This window comes from Rana temporaria, chromosome 11 (assembly GCF_905171775.1).
Source record: "Rana temporaria chromosome 11, aRanTem1.1, whole genome shotgun sequence".
Lineage (NCBI taxonomy): Eukaryota > Metazoa > Chordata > Amphibia > Anura > Ranidae > Rana > Rana temporaria.
In genome coordinates, this window is record NC_053499.1 from 102,940,973 (window position 1) to 102,967,974 (window position 27,002).

Sequence of the window (27,002 nt, forward strand, 5' to 3'; positions counted from 1 at the left end):
GGGAGGAGGCAGAGGTGGACCTCCTATCACAATTTGGATTAGTGGCAAGAATGGGAAGTGTCATTATAATGGGGGATTTCAATTATCCAGAAGGAACTGCGTATTCATCTAAGGCTCGCCAGTTCCTAAATGTCTTGCAGGACAATTTTAATGGGTAATATGGTAAATGCACCAACTAGAAACAAAGAGTTACTAGACCTACTGATTACCAACAATACAGACCTGATCACGGGTGTGGAAATACGGGGCAATTTAGGAAACAAAGATGACAGTTCAATTGGTTTTAGTATAAATCACACAAATAGGAAACATAAGTGGAATACAAAGACACTGAATTACAAAAGAGCCAACTTCCCTAAACTACGATCCTTGCTAGAACATGATAAGGGAGAAAGCCCTAAAAAAAATACAAGGCTGAGGAATCATCATCAGCATTGCATCTTTACAAAGAATGCAACAAGAAAAGTATGGGTGCAATCAGGGCGGCTAAGATAGAACACGAAAGGCACATTGCAGAGGAGAGTAAAAAGAAATTCCAAGAAATTCTTTAAAGCGGGGGTTCACCCTGTTAAAAAAAAAAAAATGTTTTTTTTTTATTATTCCATTACTTTCGGCATCGTAGCGCGAGCTACGGTATGCCGGTCCTAAATTTTTAATCCCCGTACTCACTGTGCTATCATTGATTGAAGAATCCGGGGAATGGGCGTTCCTATGGTGAGAGAAGGTGATTGACGGCCGGCCCTGGCACGTCACGCTTCTCCGGAAATAGCCGAAATAGGCTTGGCTATTCACGGCGCCTGCGCATAGCCTGTGCGCAGGCGCTGTGAATAGCCGAGACCTACTCCGGCTGTCTTCGGGGAGCGTGACGTGCCAGAGCCGGCCGTCAATCATCCTCCCTCTCCATAGGCACGCCCATTCCCCGCGGGAGTCGGATTCTTCAATCAACAATAGCACAGTGAGTACGGGGATTAAAAATTTAAGACCGGCATACCGTAGCTCGCGCTACGATGCCGAAAGTAATGGAATAATGGGGTGAAGGAGGGTGAACTACCGCTTTAAGTACATAAATAGTAAGAAAGGGAGGTCAGATCATATTGGTCCCATAAAAAATGATGAAGGGAATCTGGTTAAAGGATAGAGAGATGGCGAAGGTATTGAATTTATTCTTCTCCTCAGTCTTCACAAGGGGATCGTGGGCTTCAGTAACCAAAACTGCAATGTTTATCCTCATGCAAATAGTGAATGTTCAAACAATGTATTAGAGTCCTCAGACAATGTATCAACTTCTTCAAATAGTGTACACAATCTTCAAATCCCTGCTGGACAGTAGGTATATTTTACTGAAATTTCTTCCATCACCTGTCACACATCCTACTCACCAGACTTCCAAGACCCCTACAGGTAGTCATAAAGCGCATATGGGTATATCTAACAGGAGTTGTACACGATCCCAATGATGATCCCAACATTTAACCGACCTCCAGGACACTCACACCAAAAAGGAATCCAGATAGTTTGGGCACATTCCCAGGCAAAAAACGATTTGAGGAGAGTGTGAGTGTCCTGGAGGTGCGGCTGCTCCCGGAGTATGCGGTCCAGTTCTGGGCACCAGTCTTCAGGAAGGATGTGCTGGAAATGGATAGAGTCCAGAGAAGGGCAACAAAACGAATAAAGGACTGGAAGACCTTAGTTATGAGGAAAGGTTACGAGCACTGAACTTGTTCTCTCTGGAGAAGAGACGTTTGAGAAGGGATATGATTTCAATGTACAAATACCATACTGGTGACCCCACAATAGGGATAAAGCTTTTCCGCAAAAGGGAATTTATTAATACTTCATATTACCATTGTACACGTTCCTGGTATAATCTCTCAAAATTTGGGTGCTGCAGCAACAACCAGCTGGATACTGGTTCAAGTCACAAAGTAGATATTTGCCAGCACACCAAGGATCAGCACAAAGTGGCATCCAAATAGGTAGTTTATTGCATAATCACGACACAAGAAAGAACCCCTTCGTCAGGCATGTCATAAGTTATGCCAATTTAATTATGCTAATTTTTGAGTCTTTTTGGTGGGATTCGAGATGTCATATCTATCTGGGGGTGGGAGGAGCTCTGGTTTTCTTTTTCTGATTGGTTGATGGTTATTTAAATTCTTTTCACTGTTACCCATGTTTATCACATGCCTGACAAAGGGGTCCTGCATGACTCCGAAACATTGCACCTTTCTTGTGTTGTGATCATGCAATAAACTACCCATTTGGTTGCCACTTTGTGCCGATCCTTGGTGTGCTGGCAAATATCTACTTTAGGGAATTTACTAAGACATGCTGCCATTCACTAAAACTAGAAGAAAAGCGGTTTAACCTAAAACTGCATAGAGGGTTCTTTACTGTAAGAGCGGTTAGGATGTGGAATTCTCTTCCATAGGCAGTGGTTTCAGCAGGGAGCATTGATGGATTTCAAAAATTATTAGATATGCACCTGAACGACCACAACATACAGGGATATACAATGTAATACTGACATAAAATCACACACATGGGTTGGACTTGATGGGCTTGTGTCTTTTTTCAACCTTGTCTACTATGTAACTATAAATGAAAGGATTTGGTGATTGTACTAACTGTCTATGAGGTTTGTCACCCAAACCCTCCAAAAAGGGGGCTATCCTGGCTCCCACTGGAAGACACTGGATGGGCCCAACTTCAAAAGACTTTCCAAATGTCTAGCAGCCTGCTCTGGATTGGATTCCATGTAAAAAGAAAGTTTGAGCCCCCTTCATTGTGATCTGGTAAATTTCAGCCTGGCCTTTAGATATGGCCTCCTGAAGATTGATCAATAAGATGGTTGCTTGCTCTTATTAGACTGTGACCATATTCTGGACTTTTTTTTCCCTTGGTTATAATATGACTGTTTTATTGATTGTTTTACTAATGTATATACTTACTCAACTGTTGATTATTATGTAACTGTTGTTGAAAATGTTCAAAGCTCTTTTAGAGGCCATGTGCCCGCAATATTTTGGATGTTATATGCCCATAAATATTTTTTATATGAATAAATACTATATCTTGGTCACTTGACGTCTCCTTTGCTGCCGTGTGTTTCATTTAAAGGGGTTGTATAGGAAAACATTTTTTTTTTCATAATATGCATCCTTTACCCGCAGACATTCCTCTTTTCACTTCTTCATTGTTCGTTTTTTCTCAGAAGTTGCTCTATTTCTTCTCTGTTCACTTCCTGCTTGTCTGATTGTTACCACCGTGAAGGGAGGCTTTACTGCGGTGGTCAGTGACGTGCTCGCCCCCTCCTGGGAACTACATCTGTGTGGCAGGACGCTCTTTACGTGTTAGATACTTCAAGGAGGTGTGAATTACTGGGCATGCCGCGAACGCCTTTTCCCCCTTCTATTATAACCAATTTAGGGATGGAAGCACACGGCAGCAGTCAACTTTTTTGAACATCTTATAATCTAATCTGGCTCCTTGCTAAGAGTGGATCTGATGTGGAATTTCTGATTAGAAGTGGAATTTTTTTTACAAGTGGAAGAGTTAAAAACCAGGAGTTGCTTTTAGCTGCTTTTTAACTGTTTCTGCTGCAAGTGTTCAATTGTTTGTCTTTTTTTCTCTGACACTTTTTAAACAGCTTTTTTCTTTTCTTTTTTTCCTTTTTGCTAATTAAGGGGAGTGTTTAATTGTTAACAGGGGAGTGTCTAATTGTTAACAGGTGAGTATATAAGTGTCTGTAAAAACTCCATAAGAGCTGGCTCCTTGCTAAGAGTGGATCTGATGTGGAATTTCTGATTAGAAGTGGAATTTTTTTTACAAGTGGAAGAGTTAAAAACCAGGAGTTGCTTTTAGCTGCTTTTTAACTGTTTCTGCTGCAAGTGTTCAATTGTTTGTCTTTTTTTCTCTGACACTTTTTAAACAGCTTTTTTCTTTTCTTTTTTTCCTTTTTGCTAATTAAGGGGAGTGTTTAATTGTTAACAGGGGAGTGTCTAATTGTTAACAGGTGAGTATATAAGTGTCTGTAAAAACTCCATAAGAGCTGGCTCCTTGCTAAGAGTGGATCTGATGTGGAATTTCTGATTAGAAGTGGAATTTTTTTTACAAGTGGAAGAGTTAAAAACCAGGAGTTGCTTTTAGCTGCTTTTTAACTGTTTCTGCTGCAAGTGTTCAATTGTTTGTCTTTTTTTCTCTGACACTTTTTAAACAGCTTTTTTCTTTTCTTTTTTTCCTTTTTGCTAATTAAGGGGAGTGTTTAATTGTTAACAGGGGAGTGTCTAATTGTTAACAGGTGAGTATATAAGTGTCTGTAAAAACTCCATAAGAGCTGGCTCCTTGCTAAGAGTGGATCTGATGTGGAATTTCTGATTAGAAGTGGAATTTTTTTTACAAGTGGAAGAGTTAAAAACCAGGAGTTGCTTTTAGCTGCTTTTTAACTGTTTCTGCTGCAAGTGTTCAATTGTTTGTCTTTTTTTCTCTGACACTTTTTAAACAGCTTTTTTCTTTTCTTTTTTTCCTTTTTGCTAATTAAGGGGAGTGTTTAATTGTTAACAGGGGAGTGTCTAATTGTTAACAGGTGAGTATATAAGTGTCTGTAAAAACTCCATAAGAGCTGGCTCCTTGCTAAGAGTGGATCTGATGTGGAATTTCTGATTAGAAGTGGAATTTTTTTTACAAGTGGAAGAGTTAAAAACCAGGAGTTGCTTTTAGCTGCTTTTTAACTGTTTCTGCTGCAAGTGTTCAATTGTTTGTCTTTTTTTCTCTGACACTTTTTAAACAGCTTTTTTCTTTTCTTTTTTTCCTTTTTGCTAATTAAGGGGAGTGTTTAATTGTTAACAGGGGAGTGTCTAATTGTTAACAGGTGAGTATATAAGTGTCTGTAAAAACTCCATAAGAGCTGGCTCCTTGCTAAGAGTGGATCTGATGTGGAATTTCTGATTAGAAGTGGAATTTTTTTTACAAGTGGAAGAGTTAAAAACCAGGAGTTTAAAACAGAGTTAAGACAGGAGTCTTCTAAAACTGTAAGTATCATCTTATTCTTCATACAAGTAATTATATTGTAACTGGGAAATGAGTGCTAGCAGGGTTGAAGGTTTTGCTCAGTGCACAGCGTGTCACATGTATGCAAAATTGGTGCAACAGCTCCAAGATGGATACCGCTGTGACAGATGTGAGCAGGTTGCCCTTCTGGAAGCTCGTATTAGAGATCTGGAGGAGCAAGTTGCAACACTGGGTAGAAATAACAACCTTGAAAGGGGTCCTCTGCTCGCTGAGCAAGTGGTCAGTAAGGTTGATGTGGAGGGTGGAGGGGCAAGTCAGGATTATCAGATAGGGAGATGGGTTAATGCAGTTAGAGGGAGTGGAAGGGGCGTGAAGAAAGGGAAGGCCAGTCCTGTATTTGTGCATCAAAACAAATTTGCCAAGTTGGGTGATGATGTGGAGGTGGCAAACACAGAGGTGGCAGCCCTAGATGTTACTGCTACCCCTAACAGCCGGGAGAGCAACCCATCTAGTAGAGGTGGGGAGGGGAGTGCAGGTAGGCCTAGACAGTTGGTGGTAATAGGGGATTCTATAATCAGAAGGACTGATAGAATAATTTGTCGCCAGGATCGCTTCAACCGAATGGTTTGCTGTCTCCCTGGTGCCAGGGTTCGGCATGTGGTGGACCGGGTGGATAAATTACTGGGAGGGGCTGGGCATGACCCAGCTGTCTTGGTCCACGTTGGAACCAATGACAGTATACATGGAAGGTGGAGGCTCCTTAAGAATCAATTTAAAGAACTAGGCTGCAAGATGAAGGGAAGGACCTCCAAGGTGATATTCTCTGAAATATTGCCTGTGCCATGCGCAACACAGGAAAGGCAGGGGGAGATTAGAGAGCTGAATGCATGGCTAAAGACCTGGTGTAGGAAGGAGGGATTTGGGTTTCTAGAGCACTGGGCTGACTTTTCATTGGGGTGCAACCTATATGCTAAAGACGGTTTGCACTTGAATGGAAGGGGGTCTGCTGTGCTGGGGGAGAGGTTTATGGGAATGCTGGAGGAGTATTTAAACTAGGATTGAGGGGGGAGGGTGAATTAGAATTACATCGAGCAGACAGGTCAGTTAGTGGTCAGACATTAATGGAGAGTGGAATGGGGATAGATGGGGGAAGGGTTATGGCAGGTGACAAGAAAGTTCCCATGTTGCAAACAGCCATTGGAAATAATAGTGCCATTTGTACTACTATAAATTATATGAAAAACACCAGAGAAAAAAAATGTAACAATACATTTAAGTGTTTGTTCACCAATGCCAGAAGTCTGCCAAGCAAAACAGGTGAGCTGGAAGCTCTGGTGCATGAGGAGAGCTATGATGTAATCGGTATTGCTGAAACTTGGCTTCAATCCTCACATGACTGGGCTATTAATATTCCTGGCTATGCTCTCTTTCGGAAAGACAGGGTAAAAAGGAAAGGTGGAGGGGTCTGTCTCTATGTGAGAAGTGACCTCAAAGCAAGCGTGAAAGAGAACCTGGTTGATGGAGAGTGTGATGAGGCTGAAGCATTATGGGTGGAACTGCATACAGATGTGCGTAGTTCAAAATTAATCATTGGAGTTTGTTATAAACCACCCAATGTTAATGAGGAGGTGGAGACTCAGCTCCTTGCACAGATGGAAAGGGCTGCAAGGTCTGGGACGGTGATAATAATGGGGGATTTTAACTACCCAGAAATTGACTGGATTAATGGCACTTCTGGGACAGTTAAAGGACAAAAATTTAAAAACCTATTGCAGGACAATTTTATGGTGCAGTTTATTGAGGCCCCAACTAGGAATGATGCCCTGTTGGACCTGATAATCTCAAACCATGCAGAGCTTATTACTAATGTTCAGATAAAGGAACACCTGGGTAGCAGTGATCATAACATGATTTCATTTAATATTAACTATAAGCAAGAAATACATACAGGAAATATTAAAACACTAAATTTTAAGAGAGCAAATTTTCCAAGGATGAGGGCTGCTCTCCAGGACTTGGACTGGGAGGGACTATTGGCACAGCTGAACACAGAACAGAAATGGGAATTCTTCAAAAAGACTGTGTGGAACCTCACTGCAAAGTATGTTCCCATGGGCAATAAGTTTAAAAGGCTAAAAATAAAACCTATGTGGCTCACGGTCAAAGTTAAAAAAGCTATAAACAAAAAGAAAGCAGCTTTTAAAAAATATAAAAATGAAGGAACACTAGTGTTGTTTAAATGTTACAAAGAATATAACAGGATATGCAAAAAGGAAATCAAGGAAGCAAAAATTCAATACGAACGACAGATTGCAAAAGATAGTAGGACAAACCCCAAAAAATTCTTTAAATATATTAATAGTAAAAAGGTGAAGTCTGAGCATGTAGGCCCCTTACAAAATAATCTAGAGTGGGTGACTGGGGACAAAGAGAAGGCAAATTTATTAAATGTTTTCTTCAGCTCTGTGTATACAATGGAGCATGGGGGAGCTCATGTCCAAAATGGGGGTGGGAGTGACACAGCCTCAAATCCACAATGGCTCAAAAGTGATATGGTCCAGAAATATTTAGACAGAATAAAGGTGGATAAAGCACCTGGACCTGATGGCATCCATCCACGGATCCTAGGTGAGTTGAGCTCTGTCATTTCAAAGCCACTGTATCTAATATTTAGGGACTCATTAAAGACAGGAATAGTACCACTGGATTGGCGCAGGGCCAATGTGGTGCCCATATTTAAAAAGGGAACAAAGTCTTTACCAAGTAACTATAGACCTGTTAGTCTAACTTCTATAGTTGGGAAGATACTGGAACGTTTAATAAAAGACCACATGGATGAGTTCTTGCAGGAAAAAAACTATTTAAGCAGCAGACAACATGGATTCATGAAAGACAGAAGTTGTCAGACAAACCTGATTTCCTTTTATGAAGAGGTAAGTAAAACCCTGGACAGAGGCGTGGCTGTGGACGTGATATATTTGGATTTTGCAAAAGCGTTCGATACAGTTCCGCACACACGGCTCATGTGTAAGGTAAGGTCTACAGGATTGGATATATCAGTTTGTAAATGGATAGAAAATTGGCTGAAAGACAGAATTCAGAGAGTCGTGGTTAATGATTCTTACTCTGAATGGTCCAATGTTATCAGTGGTGTACCCCAAGGTTCAGTGCTGGGACCCTTACTTTTCAATATATTTATAAATGATATTGGGTCTGAGATCAAAAGTAACATTTCTGTCTTTGCAGATGACACCAAGCTATGCAGTGGAATAACGTCCTTGCAGGATGTCTCCAATTTACAAGCCGACCTCAATGCTCTGTCTAATTGGGCGACTAAGTGGCAGATGAGGTTTAATGTAGATAAATGTAAAGTTATGCACTTAGGGACTAAGAATATGCATGCATCATACATACTAGGGGGAGTACAACTGGGGGGATCTGTAGTGGAGAAGGATCTGGGGGTTTTAGTTGATCATAAGCTCAATAATGGCATGCAATGCCAAGCTGCGGTTTCCAAAGCGAGCAAAGTCCTTTCTTGTATTAAGAGAGGTATGGACTCCAGAGACAGAGATATAATTTTGCCCCTGTACAAATCATTAGTAAGACCTCATCTGGAATATGCAGTTCAGTTTTGGGCACCAGTTCTCAAAAAGGACATCGGAGAACTGGAGAAAGTGCAGAGAAGGGCAACCAAACTGATAAGAGGCATGGAGGAGCTCAGCTATGAGGAAAGATTAGAGGAACTGAATTTATTCACTCTTGAGAAGAGAAGAATAAGGGGGGATATGATCAACATGTACAAATATATAAGAGGTCCATACAGTGAACTTGGTGTTGAGTTATTCACTTTACGGTCAACACTGAGGACAAGGGGGCACTCTTTACGTCTAGAGGAAAAGAGATTTCACCTCCAAATACGGAAAGGTTTCTTCACAGTAAGAGCTGTGAAAATGTGGAACAGACTCCCTCCAGAGGTGGTTCTGGCCAGCTCAGTAGATTGCTTTAAGAAAGGCTTGGATTCTTTCCTAAATGTACAGAATATAACTTGAGTATTAAGATTTGTAGGTAAAGTTGATCCAGGGTAAATCCGATTGCCTCTCGGGGGATCAGGAAGGAATTTTTTCCCCTGCTGTAGCAAATTGGATCATGCTCTGCTGGGGTTTTTTGCCTTCCTCTGGATCAACTGTGGGAATGGAGTTGGGTGTATAGGATTTTACTGTGTTTTTTATTTTTGTTTTTTTATTTTTTGTGGTTGAACTGGATGGACTTGTGTCTTTTTTCAACCTGACTAACTATGTAACTATGTAACCCCTTTTTTAAAACACGCCACTAACATCATTACCATTCATTCTTTGCACAATTAAATTACTCTTTCTTATCCATTAAGATAAATATACTCCTATTTGTATTCCAAATTCGAATTGATATGTCTGTTAATCAATTAATATACTAATTCATATCAAGCTAATCTTCCACCCTCGCCCTATTTTTACTAATCATTTCTTATTCTTCCAACCATATCAGGTATCCATTCCCCTTTTTATACTTTTTATTTTTTATCCGCAAATTGTTCCCAATTCATTTCCCTTTCTGTATTCTTGCTAGTATAACATCATAGTAATATATTCTTCATTATTCAACCCTTTTCGTTTTCTCTTTTTTCAGTTTTTTTTTATTTGGTTCGTTGTTTTTTGTTTTTTATTTCATTTACTCTTACTTAGGTCTTTCTTGACCGTTGTGTTTTTTTGGTCTCTGTCCGCGCAGTGTTCTCACTGTCATCGGGTGTCCGGTCTGTCCGCAACGTTTTCTGACTCTGAAGCCGTGGTGTGTATTGTGCCCCTCCCCCTACTCTGCTGTCCCCCTGTTTTGCATGATGGGAGGACGTGCGTGCTGACGTTATGCTGCACATCTGGACGCTAAGCGTTCGTTTGGCATGCTGCCGCCAGTGGAGTCCCCCGCATCGGCTGACTAACGGGAGAGCGGGTGTGGCACTAATCGCCGGATGGCTGAGCCGTCCAGGTGAAAGCGCTCTGCTTCCTCCCAGATGTCTGCCCCTGTGATGAGAGGGGTGTGGCTGTGGCAATACCTTTATAGGCACCTCCCTGACCGTTCATCACACACATCATTTCCCCACTACATGGATCAGTTCCATGCTCTTGGACTACTTTCCACTTCCAGGTATTGACTCACCTTTTTGTTTTCCAATTCCTTTATCCTTTTCTGGACATTTCTCTTCCCTTTTTTGGTTTTCTTTGTTTCATGGCCCCCAAGTGGTCACTCTTTTTTTGTATTCTCATCTACACTTTTCTCCTTATCTTTTTCTCCTTACTCAGTCCCATTGCCTTCACTACACTCCCACACCTCTCCTCACTATTCCGCCTTTACCTGTCCACTATTTCCTTGCCTAATCTCACACATACACACTCATAATCACGCCTTTAAAAATCATCTCTTTTTTTCACCTAGGTCCCCCGCTTTTAGTGGTCATCATCCTCACTTCCCATCTGGGTCATTCTCTTACACCCACGATCCGGGATTTGCCTATATCTGCCTTCATCGCCCCTGCATGCCACCATGGCTTCTGATAATGATACTTTGTGGTTTACCGGTGGCTTCCACTGCTGTGCTGACGCTGCGCTGGCGCAGAGGTAATTTTAACACATGTTGCCTAAATTATCCTTACACAACTCTATATATTTTCTTTAACCATACTATACAGTACTTAGCCTATTCTTAATTTTATTATGTTTTTTATTTTTTCATTTTTTGTCCAGTTTTGCGATTTCTGTTTTGAACTTTTTTAAATCTTACCTCTGGAACTTATATTTTTGTTCGCAGATAATTTCCATGGTTTATTGATCCTGATGAGCGGTCATGAAACCGCGAAACGCGTTGAGCTCTCCACTGTTACTTTTTCAAGTTGTCAACTTTAATTCACCATGGATCAACCATACCAACCTTCATATTAGGGGTGCAACGGATCGTCACCGATCCGTGATTCGAACGGGTCACCCTGTTCGGATCGGCACACCCTGCGATCCGCGGAGCCTCGGCCTAGGAAAGTCCCCGGCTTCGGCCTAGCTCCGGAGCGGCGGCCATCTTGCTCCACCCAGTGTGCTTGCCAGTGCACAGTGCGACACGCCTCCCCGACTCAGCGCGCTGACTTGTAGTCAGCGCGATGGGGCGGGGAGGCATGTCACTCTGTGCACTGGGCTCTGGCAAGCACACTGGGTGGCTCTGATCCGTTTTTGTATCCGTTGCACCCCTATCCAGGAGGAATCGGTATGGAATCTCTCCAGCTTGCTCTGTTACCCAGAATGCACTCTGACTCATGCTTGTGGTAATATTTTTGGTTACAGGCATAATGACCCTCTATTGCAGAAGTAGGCAAATGTACAGTACATCCTCTAGTTGTAGAACAAGTCCAAGCATGCCTCTAGAATAGGTTAAAGAAAAGCTGTTTTGCCCTAAATGTGCATGCATAGGTTTGCTTTAAAGGCTATGTTCACCTTTAAAACCAATATTAAATCACATGATTTTTTTTAAATGAGCCTGCAGAGCATTGCACTTGCCTTCAGCAGATCGCAGGTGCAATGTCAGGCTCTGGTTTTGTGCCATATTCCCATTGGGCTCTCTGTTACAAGATTAGAGGAAGAATGAATGAACTACAAGCGTGCTGAATAATGCACTTGCAGCCAATTCAAACTACAAGCATGTCTGCAGACTAAAGTTATTTTCATCACAAAACGGAGCTTATTTGCTTAAATACAGTACATGTAAATCTGACGGACTGTTTACATGTTACATTTTAAAAGCCGCAGCAAACCTGCTGACCATGGTTGCTAATGTGACAGAACACCTCTGATTTTCACATTTAACTAAATCTGAAAATCAGAGGTGTTCTGTCACATTAGCAAATAGCAAACATGTAAGGTTTGCTGCTGCTTTTAAAATTTAACATGTAAACAGTCCACCAGATTTACATATACTATATTTAAGCAAATATGCTCCGTTTTGTGATGAAAATAACTGAATCTAAAACTCTGTTGGATGTAACAAGATTAGTCTTTTTTTTTTTTTTTTTTTTCTTTATTGCTGATCCGAAAAATGATCCGATCTGTGACTCCTGATCCGTTGCACCCCTACTTCATATGGTCTAAATGATGTGCCCATTTAATTTTCAATATCCTCAGCATTGTTCTCCCCCTTTTTCCCCCCCTCTGGTATCTTGAGATTAATTTAGCGGGCCATGTGCCCGCAATATTTTGGAGGTTATATGCCCATGAATATTTTTTATATGAATAAATACTATATCTTGGTCACTCGACGTCTCCTTTGCTGCCGTGTGTTTCATTTAAAGTCCCACTATGTGCTCCTTCCTTCTTAATAAAATCACACATTGGTTGGACTTGATGTGCTTGTGTGTTTTTTTTTTCAACCTCGTCTACTATGTAACTATAAATGAAAGGATTTGGTGATTGTACTAACTGTCTATGAGGTTTGTCACCCAAACCCTCCAAAAAGGGGGCTATCCTGGCTCCCACTGGAAAACACTGGATGGGCCCACCTTCAAAAGACTTTCCAAATGTCTAGCAGCCTGCTCTGGATTGGATTCCATGTAAAAAGAAAGTTTGAGCCCCCTTCATTGTGATCTGGTAAATTTCAGCCTGGCCTTTAGATATGGTCTCCTGAAGATTGACCGATTTGAGCAAAAAGATGGTTGCTTGCTCTTATTAGACTGTGACCATATTCTGGAAATTTCTTCTGTCACTCGCTTTGTCCAGCGCTTTGCCAAAACAACACTCCCATTATGGAGAATGCTAGAAAGGGCTTCATCCACCTTCCAGTGGCGCAATACAAAGCTCTCATGGCTGTGACTGAAGGTGCCAGCCCTAGAACTAGGTCTATTGAAGCCTCGGCCAAAGGTCAGCAGCCAGGTTAAAGTCCTCCTGAACCATTCCCACTTCTGCAGGTTCCCCTTGAACTAAAGGACATTTATTAATGCTTAAAACATCACAGCACTGCCGCTAGCCCACAGGAGAAAACCTGCCACAGTATACATTTTCTTCAAGTCTGCAGGCCAGTTCACCACAATTTCTGAGTTAAAGAGGTCTTTCTGCATGCACACTTTTGAGGTGTTCAAGTGCTTTTTCAATGCGTTTTGCAATTGTAACACTACCCCCGAAGGAGCTGCTGGTTTGATTTGGGCGGCATGTTACTTCTATATCTCCGCCGTCTAGGGTACTTGATGAGAGCTGCAGTAAAGTCAATGTCCACACGACAGGTGTCTTTTCTGTGCTTTTATTACCCAGATGGGTAAAAACGATAAACAGTGGAAAGGTAAAGGGATAGCAAAATAGAAGACTGCAGATTCAGGTGTAAATGGATATTGAAAACAGTCCTGCTTCCAATGACAATTTTACTTTGCCACTCCAGCCGGAGTGGGTATAGTGCATCTGGACAGGCCTCTCACCAGCCTGGCAGCCAGAGTTTCACTCGGATGGATAGGATTAAGTCTTTGCCACAGACCCTCCTGAAGATTGGAGACAATTTCAGTACAAAATCCCTCTTGACTGGATTCAGCACCCTGTTCTCCTTCACATAGCTTCGGTTAAATCAGCAACTGATAGGTGACCTGCGTCCAGCCTCTCAGAACTCAAGTGTCCTCTGATGAATGGACAGGCCTCTCCAGAAACACCAGCCTCATGCTCGGTATCCCCCGGACAGGCTGCTCATCAAGTGGCTTCCTCCAATTGGACCGACAGCCCAGGACCATCTGGCAAATTAGGGACCCAGTCGACTCACTGGATTCACAATCTGGATGAATGCGCTCCAGGCCAACGTGGTCCCGGAGCCAGGAACACTGCGACACACACACGCACACACCCCAGCCAGGGGGGCCACACACGGGGGTGGTGGGACGACTGCCCAGCTCAAGGGCGGGAACACAGCAACCCCGAACCAATGGCGTCTGCCTTTTAAATACCCCTTTTCTGCATGCACCTCTAAATTTACAATAGCAACAGCTCTGAAAATAGGCAGGCACTACACAATGTTATAGATGCATTCCATAGAGAAAGGGGAAAAAGAAAATTGCGCTTATTCAGTGGACATCAAGCAAGCCACTAAAAGTGTTATACTACACAAATGCAAGAAAGGAAAAACAAGCTGCGCTAATCAGATTAAATACATATATATGTGACAAATATGTAGCTGTGCCAAACAAGTGAATACCCAAAGGTGAATAAATATGACATATAATAAATATGATGAATGATCAGACACTCTCAATAATTAAACCAATAGTGAAAAATCAATATAAACGTGATGAACCAAGTCCATAAGAGTGGAATAACATAGGTAAATGCATCCCATATAGTCCAAAGAGATAATGGAAACTCCAAACTCCAAGTGATGAGGAAAATAACGGTAACCCGAAATGTGATGATAGGGAAACACCTCCACCTTAATGATATACTGCCTCTTACCAGCTGGTATTGATCTCTTATCACAGGAGATCAAAAATCGCTTGTAAGCTGGTAGGATGTCCAACAAGAACAGGATCAATATGATACAGCCTCAATCAATGTGTGTTACAGGATGCGCCATGAAAGAAAAAGGGAGCTTGCATAGCAAAAAATCCAACGTAAATTTATTCAAATGTATAAAAATGCGCACTTACAATATGTCAAATGCAATGTGCATATAAAAGATCGAGCCGCCTGCCCGTATCTTCCGGGTACAGCTGAACGCGGTGACGTCAGAACATCGCTTACCCAACGTTTCATCACAAAAATGGTCACGGGATACATGAATCAATAACACAGCCTCGGTGTGAATCCCTAGGGTGCTGCAACGGTGCCATTTTTGATACTGGAAAATTGCAGGGCAAAATAAAAATATATAATAAATGCAAAGGAGTATTGGATAACTCGACCCAATAACCAATCCCGCAAGATCAGCCTAATAACCCCAGTGCGGCAGCATGTCGCAAATCAAAAAGAGACAAGCAACACGACGCCCCACTTGAGATGACAGGGGCACAATAGGCTAAAAAATATCGGGAAAATTAAAACAAACACGTTAAGTGTAAAAATAAAATAAATTCATAATTGGATGAATTTAATAAAAAAAACTGTGACTATACTTATCTGCCATCCAAGTAGTTGCATTAAACCTCTCGATGGGCAAATGTTAATCACATAATATCTGCATTAACCACCAAATGTGTGAAATATTAAATTAAAGCTATAACCCCGCCCAAATAGGCAGAAAAGGTTTGCAATAATAGTGACATCCAAATTGCATCATATAATAAAGGCGAATTAACATTTATGGTTGAAGCCCTATGTCCGATACGGATATGAACAAGATAGATAGACTTAACATAAGACTTACCACATGAAAGAGACCTGAAGTGTGCCCTGATCTGATGTACGGTAGGCCAAGATAAGGGGGCAAAAACATTCAGGTAGGGGTGTAGTTTTATTGGTTTTAGCTTTATTCATTGAGCAAGTTTGGTGAACGCTTGTGCCATTTCCACCTGTGGATTAGGGGATGTGCTGGGCGAAACAGGCAGACTTCCACGCGTCAAGTCTCTTAATTGTCATGATCTGGGATCCCACACCGGGATGTGGCCGAGGACGCTCCAATACGATAAGAGCGACTGGAGCACGGACTGGGGTTGAGGTGTAGGTAGCGTGGAAGAGTGAGTGAGCAAGTGTGAAGGTGACAGGACTCAAATTGACCTAACCGCCCCCCCGTTGATCCAGAGGAAGGCAAAAACCCCAGCCGAGTTTAGGCCAATTGCTACAGCAGGGGAGAAAATTCCTTCCTGATCCCCCGAGAGGCGATCGGGTGAACCCTGGATCAACTTTCTATGGTTGGTTGTGCCCCGATGAATTCTGAAGGGTTTGATGAACTGGCAGGCACTCAAGGGTTTGATCGGGAAAGGTATTGGGGATAAGAGTTTGACTGTTCAGGTAGGAGTGACAGAAGGCGATCGAGTATGGTTACTGCACACCGGACATTGTTTGCTTTAGAGTTGGATGTCTACCCCAGTGCCTGATCGCTGGGTTTTGGATAGTGCCAGGTGGAGAATGAAGTGGTCGTGGAAGCGAGCCAAGTGAGGTCTATGTAGAACTAGGCCGGCGGAGTAGGTGCGGGTGAACTCGCTAGGCCGCAAGAACCCGTGGTAGGCCGAGTAGACGGTTGCTTGAATGACCAGGCGGGGGAGAAAGCCAAATGGGGAACTAGCCAAGATAGTGGACATTGACTGGTGCTGTGGGGATAGTTGTATGGGCCTGCGTAGGAAGGACATAACTTAGACTTGCCTTTACTAATAATGTTGGCTGCGGCCTGGTTGTCGGTGGTGAAGGCCGCGGTTCGTCCTGTCCAGATATGACCCCAGAGCTGAGCGGCTGCCACAATCGGGAATTGTTCGAACACGGAGGAAGTCTGGGTAAACCCTGGGATTAAGAATGTCTCTGGAGGCCATGGTCCTGCAAACCAATAGTGGGCAAAAATTGCAGCGAAGCCTGTGAAGGCTGCGACATCCGTCACTAGCTGCGGTGATGGGGGCGATATTGATGGTATAACGTTGATACTGTTTCACGTAGTAAGGAACTCCTCTCATATTGACAGGTCCGCTACTGCCGGGGTGTCTAAGTTAAGGATCTGATCGGTGTCCTGTGACTGGGAGAGGAAGACCAGGAGGCATGATACAAAAGAACGACCCTGGGGAATGATCCTAACTGCAAATTGAGCATCCCCGGGAGAGATTGAAGCTGCTTCTTAGTACACCCCTTGTGCGGGTGAAGTCTTTGAGCACTGGCCTGATGCGGGTCAAGTTGAAGAAACAATAGGCGTAGTGAAAGCTAGTTTGCGTGAGCGCGACAGAAAATAGGTGAGCAGCCGAGTTGCTACTGGAGATGAGTGACCGATTTGAGCCACAATTGCAATTAAGCAGCTTTATTAGAGAGGTGAAAACAAAGTTTAGCGGAAATTTGGAGTATGTAGGAATGACCATGCACAACACTGTAAATACAGATGGAGTGAGATGCAAATGTGTATGCTTGACAACAAACGTAAGGCCCGGGATCTGAATCGTATTACCACTGTATTCGTATCGCCGATGCGAATACTTCGAGGTGTGGGGTTGTTTTGTGAAGGATCTGAAACGTTGGGCCAGTGCTGCGACTGTACTCAGGTCGGTTGGTGAAGTTTGTATTGCCGAGGATATGAATCGTTGCGCCGATGATGCGATTGGATTCGGATGGGCTGTGGATGTAAGGTGACGGGGGGGGGCTTGTGTGCCGGATCCAAGTCATTGCACCGATGATATGACTAGACTCGGATCGGCTGATGGTGTTAGTGGTTGAAGGGGTTTGTGGCAACTGAGGATCCGAATCATAGGGCCGACGTTGCGACTAGATTCAGACCGGCTGTTGGTGAGTGCTTGGGCTTTTTTTTTTTTTTTTTGGAATATGCTGAGACAAATCGATGCATTAGGATGCGACCGGATTAGAATCAGAACATGATGCATGACAGTGAAATGTTTTGCCATGACAGAGGCATGAATCGGTGTGCCGCACGTGCGACTGACAACGAGCGGACTCTGGAGCATGTACTGAAATGAGGCCAAACAACTGGGGCACACCGGTGTGCCAAACAACTGGGGCACACCGGGACGAATTGGTGCATCACGAATACAACTAGATTTAAATCAGAGTGCGGTATGTGACAGTTTAATGAAATTTAACGCCAAGATGAATTGGTGCATGAGGATGCGATTGGAGCACGTGAGAATGTGCATGGTTTCAATTTGGATGCTTTTCGGTGAAATTGGGTGACAGAAATTCCCATGACAGAGGCACGAATCGCTGTGCCGCGGATGCTACTGACAGCGAGCAACTCTGGAGCATGTACTGAAATGAGGCCAACAACAACTAGGGCACGCTTGAGATAAACCTGCACATGAGAATGCGTGTGGATTCAAATCAGATGCGTGACAGTAAAATGAGTGACAGAAATTCCCATGACAGAGGCACGAATCGCTGCACCGCAGATGCGACTGACAATGAGCAACTCTGGAGCATGTACTGAAATTATGCTGAAAAACAACTGGGGCACGCTGGGACGAATTGGTGCATGAGGATGCGACTGGAGCATGTGAGAACGCGCGTGATTTCAAATCAGATGCGTTTTGGTAAAATGAGTGACAGAAATTTCCATGAAAGAGGCATAAATCGCTGTGCTGCGGATGCGACTGACAACAAGCAACTCTGGAGCATGTACTGAAATAAGGCCAACAACAACTAGGGCACGCTTGAGATAAACCTGCACATGAGAATGCGTGTGGATTCAAATCAGGTGCGCGACAGTGAAATGAGTGACAGAAATTTCCCATGACAGAGGCGCGAGTCGGTGCACCGCGGGTGCAACTAACAATGAGCAAACTCTGGAGCATGTACTGAAATGAGGCCAACAAACAACTGGGGCACGCCGGGACGAATCGGTGCATCGGATGCCACTTGGATTCGAATCAGATTGAAGGGTAAGTGAATCGAACGACTGAAATGTTTGCCATTACAGTGGCGCTAACAGGTGTGCTGCAATTTGCGACTGATAACGGACCTGACTGTGGAGCGTGAGATGCATGAGCCAGAATGACTAGCACAAGTTGACATGAATAGGTGTATCGCGACTGGATTTGAATTGGAGTGAAGGGAAAACAAAATGTGACAAATTAAATTACTGCCAGCATAGGTTCACATTGGAGCGATCTGTACTGCGATTTGAGAGATCAAATCGCTCGCATGACAAGTCGCAGCATATTGGAGACAATGGCACTGTTCCAATCGGTGCGACATAGATTTTGCGGCACCGCACCGATTTGCAAAGTAGTTCCTGCATTACTTCCATAGTCATCTGAGAATGAAGCCACACAAATGTCTCTCAAGTAGCACCTGAAATCGCACTGACCTTGCTACTTGCTATTTCAAGTGAAGCAGTGCGATTTCAAAGTAGCATCAATGTGAACCAGGGCTCAGTGAATGAGATGGAAAGAGGAAAAAAAAAAAAAAAGCAAGCAGGGATGAACCGGTGAGTCGCTGATGTGACTAAATTCGACCGGAGGGTAAAGTAAAATAACTGGAATGATAGACAGTGCAATTCTAAGTGACATGGGCCTACTACGTGGCATGTGCTCATGAATTGCACAACAAGACCGTGGTCTTGCACAAACCTCAAATGAGGCTGCATACGGAGACTTGACGAATGACTCGCAAGTTCCACAGTGGGGTTTTGATGGCACGGGTTATCTGGTGAAACAAAGAATTTGTACAAATCCTACCAGCGACAGTTTGAAAAAAAGACTCGATCTACGAAAAGCACGGTGGGTGTGCAAGACATCTGAAGAGCATGGTGTTGCCCCGTGGATGACGCACAAAAAATTACTTTGGTTTGGTAAACAAAGAGAGAAACGTGTGAAAACGATTTGTAAGTTCCACTGCAGGAGCTAAAACACACGGCATGGGGGAAAACAACGAATGGCAACGGTAGAAAGTATGCAATGTATGTTACCCGAATGAGTTCGTAAATATATATATATGAAATGAATCTGATACGAATCAGAAGGATTAAATTAATCTGACATGAATTGGTTGTAGAGTGTATGTCACCCCTTACTCTGAAAACCAACCAACCACCCCTCCCCCCAGGCTAACCCAGTGCAGAGAAGGCATCAGGTGGGCCTAATTATCAACTCAATCAGCCACAGAAACCTGTACAAACAATACATGCTTGTCTCTAATGGAAGAGACGGCAAACCCAGGGACAGTGAATCTTTATATCCAGTGAAATCTACAGCGAGTGATATTGGACAACGACCAACCGCGACTCAGAGGCTTGGAATTATAAATTAACATATGTTTGGCAGACCACAACTCAGAAGCAGGCTTTTTTTTTTTTAACGAAAGGATGCGGGACAGGTAGCATAACAAATTGCAAGATCGCACATGATGCGAAAGATTCAGAAAGTACCTGCAACAGTGAGCGGGAACCGCCGACGAAGAGCATGAACGAAGAAGCCGAAATGCACCTGCGATCAAAATGCCAGGACTCACAAACGTGAGGTGAGCTGGGAAAAGTCAGCCCAGTGATGTGTGTTATCTCTCACAGGAAACCAACAATGACCACAGGTGAGTGGGCTGGTTAAATACCCCCGGGCTCCTCCCATAAATTCAGGCCAGCATACTGGCCTTGTTACATATCCGGCCACCTGGGATTCACATCAAGTACACATGCTCACACATATGTCCATATGGCCACATTCCAATTGTCGTGGGAAATATGGAAAGATACTACTATATGCTTTTCATCTCATTAAAAATGTAAGAAAGAATATAAAATAAATAAAAAAACTGAAACGGAACAAGAGGACAGCTGAACAGTCATGAAAGCAACCTGCCAGCCTATGAATTATCAATGAAACAATTGATATGAACGTCGATATTGAGGCCGAAAGGGGTATAGCATTTGAGTTTATGTACCCAAGACATCTCCAGTCTGGAAATGCTTATACCTAGATCACTTGGAGGGGCAGTGATCTAGTTAGAAGCATATCCACACTGGAGATGTCTTGGGTACATAAACTCAAATGCTATACCCCTTTCGGCCTCAATATCGACGTTGATATCAATTGTTTCATTGATAATTCATAGGTCGGCAGGTTGCTTTCATTACTGTTCAGCTGTCCTCTTGTTCCGTTTCAGTTTCTGTTTTTTATTTCAGCTCCGTGCTCAGTGTGTGAAACTGATCTGCAACTGAATGCATTGCAGAAAGAGCAATCAGCGTGATGTGGGCGGGGGGCGGGACCTAGCCCAGCAGCCAAAAACACCAACACCAGCCAATGGTATGGGATCTGGGCGGGCCGCTACGTGTATGTGGCCCCTCCCACTTTCTTAAGCAGCCCAATCATTGGCTGGTGTTTGATAGCTGGTGTTTGATAGCCGCCCACCCCGGTTTCCACCCACCCCGACATCCCCCTGACAGCTGATCTCTGCATTCAGTTACATATAGTGCTGGGGGCGATGCGATTCAATGCGATGTGCTGGGGCACTGTGCTGGGAGCGATTCGATGCGCTGTGGGCGATGCAATTCGACATGCTGGGGTGATGCACTGTGCTGAGGGCTATTCGATGCGATTTGGCGGGGGTGATGCGATGTGATTTGGCGGGGGCGATGCGATGTGCTGGGGTGATGCGATTTGGCGGGGGTCTATGCAATGAAATTTGGTGGATGGGCGATACGATGTGCTGGGGCGATGCGATTTGGTGGGTGGGCGATGCAATTTGGCGGGGGGGCTATGTGCTGGGGGAATATTTACTCAATTTGAATGCGATTTTCTATATAACACAGAGAAAGTTGTTTGTGCAAATAGTTGTAAATAAGCAGTTTTTGAAATACTCCCACCATACCATATAACACCAGAACACATTTTTCAACATTATTATGCATAGTTTCAACTTCATAAAGTCGTCTTCAATACATCTAGATGCATAAATGAATTTTGTTGCTGAGATTATTATTATTTTTCTGTAAAAGCTGTACAGAAAAAAAGTAGCCGCTGAGTGTGTGTGTACATATATATATATATATATATATATATACACACACACACACAGAACAAGATAAATATATAACGATATATATATATATTTCTTGAATAATATGCCTTGTACATGCAGTATATTTCCTGGTTCCTGCAAGGAGGAGGGGAGGAGAGGTTTGCATAGATGAGGACAACTTCCTCTGACACTGCCGTTGCTATGGAAACTTGACCTGAAACCTATTACACTGCTTGTGCAGCACTGAGCATGTGAGAGATCTTGAAATAAAGTTGATAACTTGGCTTATATTTAAATAGCACACTTACTGCTATTAAATCGATTGTGAGACAGATTCGTGAATAAAAAAACGTGTGTTTAATGTACACACTTAACATAAGTACAAAAACAATTTCAATGTATCAATAGCTTCAAATAAGAGTTCAAAAAATAAGAATTTCAAATGAATGAGATGTGTGCTTCAAGACTTGTTTCTGTATGCTTGCAAGATGGGTGTGAGCTTCCTCTTGATGGTGGCTGAATAGGAAAGAGCTGCCCAAGCTATCAGACCTTCAGTTTATATATCAAAGACATTTCTTTGTCTGAATTTCGCGCTCAGAAATATACCCTCCCAAAGGGTGTGACTTATAATGAAAACCTGATACAACATCTGGTTTACATCTATATCAACCTTTACATAGGAAGTGACTCCTGAGAACTAATCCAAACATTCTGTACATCACAAGAAGAAATGGCTTGTTTAAGTAAGAAAAGGAGAATGGTCTGCAGACACAGCTAAAAGCACAGTCTAAACAGGATGTGGCCTAGCTAATCAATCACTGACACTATACATGGGGGGTAGCTATACAACTTAGAAACAGTCATATGAAATACCTCAATAGGAGAACACATTCCAATCAAATACAATTCTTTACTTACAACCAGTGCTTTAAGTGGGCCAAAAGAGGTGCCGGTACTCTATTAGGGGCCGGGGAGGAGGAGCCGGAGAAGGGTGAGTGACGGGGCCGGGAGCCGGGAGGAGGGAGCAGGAAGTTTTAGCGCTGCGGCCGCTGCTGCTCTGCATACAAGGGCCTGATACTAGTATCAGGCCCTTGTATGCTGCAGCTAGAGTATAGCCAGCCCAGTCCAGCACTGAATATGATGATCATCATATTCCTGGCCTGGGGGGCTGCGTTCCGGTACAGGAAACCCACTTACTGGGCGCACAGAGAGGTGCTGGTACTCTCCAGGGCCATTTTTGGAAGTGGCGGTACTGAGTATCGCCGCGTTCCGGCCCAGTTAAAGCACTGCTTACAACATTAAACACTTCAAATGAACATATATATATTTCATATTCAAACTTATACGTTTTTGGAGTTTCAAACCTCGAATTCAGCGGATTACATAAGAAAATTATTAGCTCAAACAGTCTCGCATTCATTCATATTAACAAGAATATATATATTCTTTATAAAATCCTTCCGGAAGGGATTTTAGAATATAACATATCTGCAAGCATGAAATCCAGGAAGTAATACAGTCTGGCTTCAGATGCCCACACTTAAGATGGCCACGGTCTAATGCTAGTTTATAAACTTTCTAAATGCTGTAATAACCTATCAAAACGGACCTTAGTTAGCAGACCAACTTTACTAGAATTTCAAATTTCTAGCATCTACTGAAATTTCGGCCGGAACAACACTTTAACAATGGTAGATCTGGTAAGGAATATATAGACAGACATTATCAGGGTGTAAAAAAAAACAAGCAAAACTACAAAGGATAGAGGTGTAAGTAGAAAGGGCCAGCCATGGCTACACTAACCTTTCAGGTAATGATTTTTTTTGCAAATCCACCTCTCAGGTATCAGCACTGCCTGTGAACTGGGTAACCTGGGTGCCACCGCTCGCCAAGTGCACCTGGAGAGTGGCGTCCCAACCACGCTATATATGTTCACCCCGCTTGGGTGATATCAGAATTGCGTCCAACGTCACTCATGCTGACCGATTGTATACCGTGCATGCACAATACAGAGGCGCGAATGGCTCCAGTGCTAATCACTACTGTGATTGCGGGTATACTTAGGAGAGACATATGATGGACAATGTCTCTCGAATGTGCCACGGGCACATTACCCACACTTCCCCCAGTGGTTGGGAGGGGTGGGACAAGTCCCCAGCGGCTTGAGCGGCCGCATACTCCACATAGCGCTGGCACTACCCCCTTGACGCCCAACATATCGGTCATTGTGAGAACAGCACGAGGCAATTGAAGCAGGGCTAACTCCTTTATTGAAAAAACATACGAGCACGCTACTAGTCATGCTATAACAATGGCAAACAGCGAGTTCTTTGGCAATAAACAATTTTATGATATAAATAACCAAAGGGATTATATGTGTACTATAGCAAATTGCAACAACCCCTGTACAAAAATCAATCTTGTATCAAATAATTGGCATATGAACATGGAACTTACATGTGCTTTGGATAAAAAACTGTGGCAAAAAGAGATTCCTAAAGACATATCTTGAGTTAATAACCATAAACAAAGCATTAGCTAACCCAGCAGGATCAAACTAATTAGGTTACAATCCATGCCTAGTATTTATAAGTCAAACATTCATGGTTAAACTATGAATGAATTTAGTATTGGCTTATCTGCTGAATTCAATTTGTTTCTAGCCACTGTTGGTATTAACATACACACAGGAGTCGGAGGAGCCCGCAATAAAACTAAAATAAGCCCCAATAGGGGCACACAGGCACAGAGTACCTCACAGAAAAAAGTGCCAGTCTCCTCAGGCAAATTCACCTCAGAGAAGAGGAACAAGCCTAAAATGTCACAAACTATCTCCCTGGGAGACTCTGACTCAGAGGCTGAAATCTACCTGTCACACACATCGTCACAAGAAACAATGGTTCCCTCAAATATTTTAAAACAATTTGAAAAAATGCTTCACAAAGCACTGAAACAAACCTCAGAGCAAATTACTACCAACCTAACAAAGGAAATCAGAGAATTGAGACACCGCACTGGAACATAAAGGTGGTATTAATATGAGAACACCAGCAAATGTATTCACGTAGCTTTAAGTGCACACTGTGCAGAGGACACAGTACACCAAGTGAAAAAACTTGCTGATCACTGCCTGTGGTATTAATATGAGAACACCAGCAATTGTATTTACGGTACGTAGCTTTAGGTGCATACTGTGCAGAGGACACAGTACACCAAGTGAAAATACTTGCTGATCAGTCACTGCCTGTGGTATTAATATGAGAACACCAGCAATTGTATTCACGTAGCTTTAGGTGCACACTGTGCAGAAGACACAGTACACCAAGTGAAAATACTTGCTGATCAGTCACTGCCTGTGGTATTAATATGAGAACACCAGAAATTGTATTCAAGTAGCTTTAGGTGCACACTGTGCAGAGGACACAGTACACCAAGTGAAAATACTTGCAGATCCCTGCCTGTGGTATTAGTATGAGAACACCAGCAATTGTAGTCACGTAGCTTTAGGGGCACACTGTGCAATGATACAGTACACTGACTAACAAAACTTGCAGATCCCTGCCTGTGGTATTAGTATGAGAACACCAGCAATTGTAGTCAGGTAAGCTTTAGGTGCACACTGTGCAAAGGACACTTAAACTGGATTCTAGAGGTCCCTGCCTGTATTTGTATGAGAACACTGTCAATTGTATTCAGGTAAGCTCTAGGTGAACAATGTGGAAAGGACACTAAAACAAAATACTGCAGCTCCCTGCCTGTATTTGTATAAAGAACACCAGCAATTGTATTCAGGTAAGCTTTAGGTGCACACTGTGCAAAGGACACTTAAACTGGATTCTGGAGGTCCCTGCCTGTATTTGTATGAGAACACTGTCAATTGTATTCAGGTAAGCTCTAGGTGGACACTGTGGAAAGGACACTAAAACAAAATACTGCAGCTCCCTGCCTGTATTTGTATAAAGAACACCAGCAATTGTATTCAGGTAAGCTTTAGGTGCACACTGTGCAAAGGACAATAACACTGAATACTGTAGGTCCCTGCCTGTAATTGTATGAGAACACCAGCAATTGTATTCAGGTAAGCTTTAGGTGCACACTGTGCAAAGGACACTAAAACTGGATACTGGGGGTCCCAGCCTGTATTTGTATGAGAACGCCGGCATTTGTGTTCAGGTAAGCTTTAGGTGCACACTGTGCAAAAGACACTAAAACAAAATACTGCATCTCCCTGCCTGTATTTGTATGAGAACACCAGCCAATTGTATTCAGGTAAGCTTTAGGTGCACACTGTGCAAAGGACAATACAACTGAATACTGTAGGTCCCTGCCTGTATTTGTATGAGAACACCAGCAATTGTATTCAGGTAAGCTTTAGGTGCACACTGTGCAAAGGACACTAAAACTGGATACTGGAGGTCGCTGCTTGTATTTGTATGAGGACACCAGCAATTGTATTCAGGTAAGCTTTAGGTGCACACTGTGCAAATGACAATAAAACTGAATACTGCAGCTCCCTGCCTGTATTTGTATGAGAACACCAGCAATTGTATTCAGGTAAGCTTTAGGTGCACACTGTGCAAAGGACAATAAAACTGAATACTGAATGTCCCTGCCTGTATTTGTATGAGAATACCAGCAATCATATTCAGGTAAGCTTTAGGTGCACACTGTGCAAAGGACAATAAAACTGAATACTGTAGGTCCCTGCCTGTAATTGTATGAGAACACCAGCAATTGTATTCAGGTAAGCTTTAGGTGCACACTGTGCAAAGGACACTAAAACTGGATACTGGGGGCCCCTGCCTGTATTTGTATGAGAACGCCGGCAATTGTGTTCAGGTAAGCTTTAGGTGCACACTGTGCAAAGGACACTAAAACAAAATACTGCAGCTCCCTGCCTGTATTTGTATGAGAACACCAGCCAATTGTATTCAGGTAAGCTTTAGGTGCAGACTGTGCAAAAGACAATACAACTGAATACTGTAGGTCCCTGCCTGTATTTGTATGAGAACATCAGCAATTGTATTCAGGTAAGCTTTAGGTGCACACTGTGCAAAGGACACTTATACTGGAGGTCCCTGCCTGTATTTGTCTGAGAACACCGTCAATTGTATTCAGGTAAGCTTTAGGTGCACACTGTGCAAAGGACAATAAAACTGAATACTGTATGTCCCTGCCTGTATTTGTATGAGAACACCAGCAATTGTATTCAGGTAAGCTTTAGGTGCACACTGTGCAAAGGACAATAAAACTGAATACTGTATGTCCCTGCCTGTATTTGTATGAGAACACCAGCAATTGTATTCAGGTAAGCTTTAGTTGCACACTGTGCAAAGGACAATACAACTGAATACTGCAGCTCCC

The 27,002-nt window shown here is 43.0% G+C and overlaps 1 protein-coding gene across 1 annotated transcript in view; it reads right to left on the bottom strand.

Moving 5' to 3' along the window:
- The window catches only part of RASGRP2 (RAS guanyl releasing protein 2), a 1,313,980-nt gene that overhangs the window by 1,141,226 nt on the left and 145,752 nt on the right, over positions 1-27,002 (bottom strand). The window lies entirely within an intron of this gene.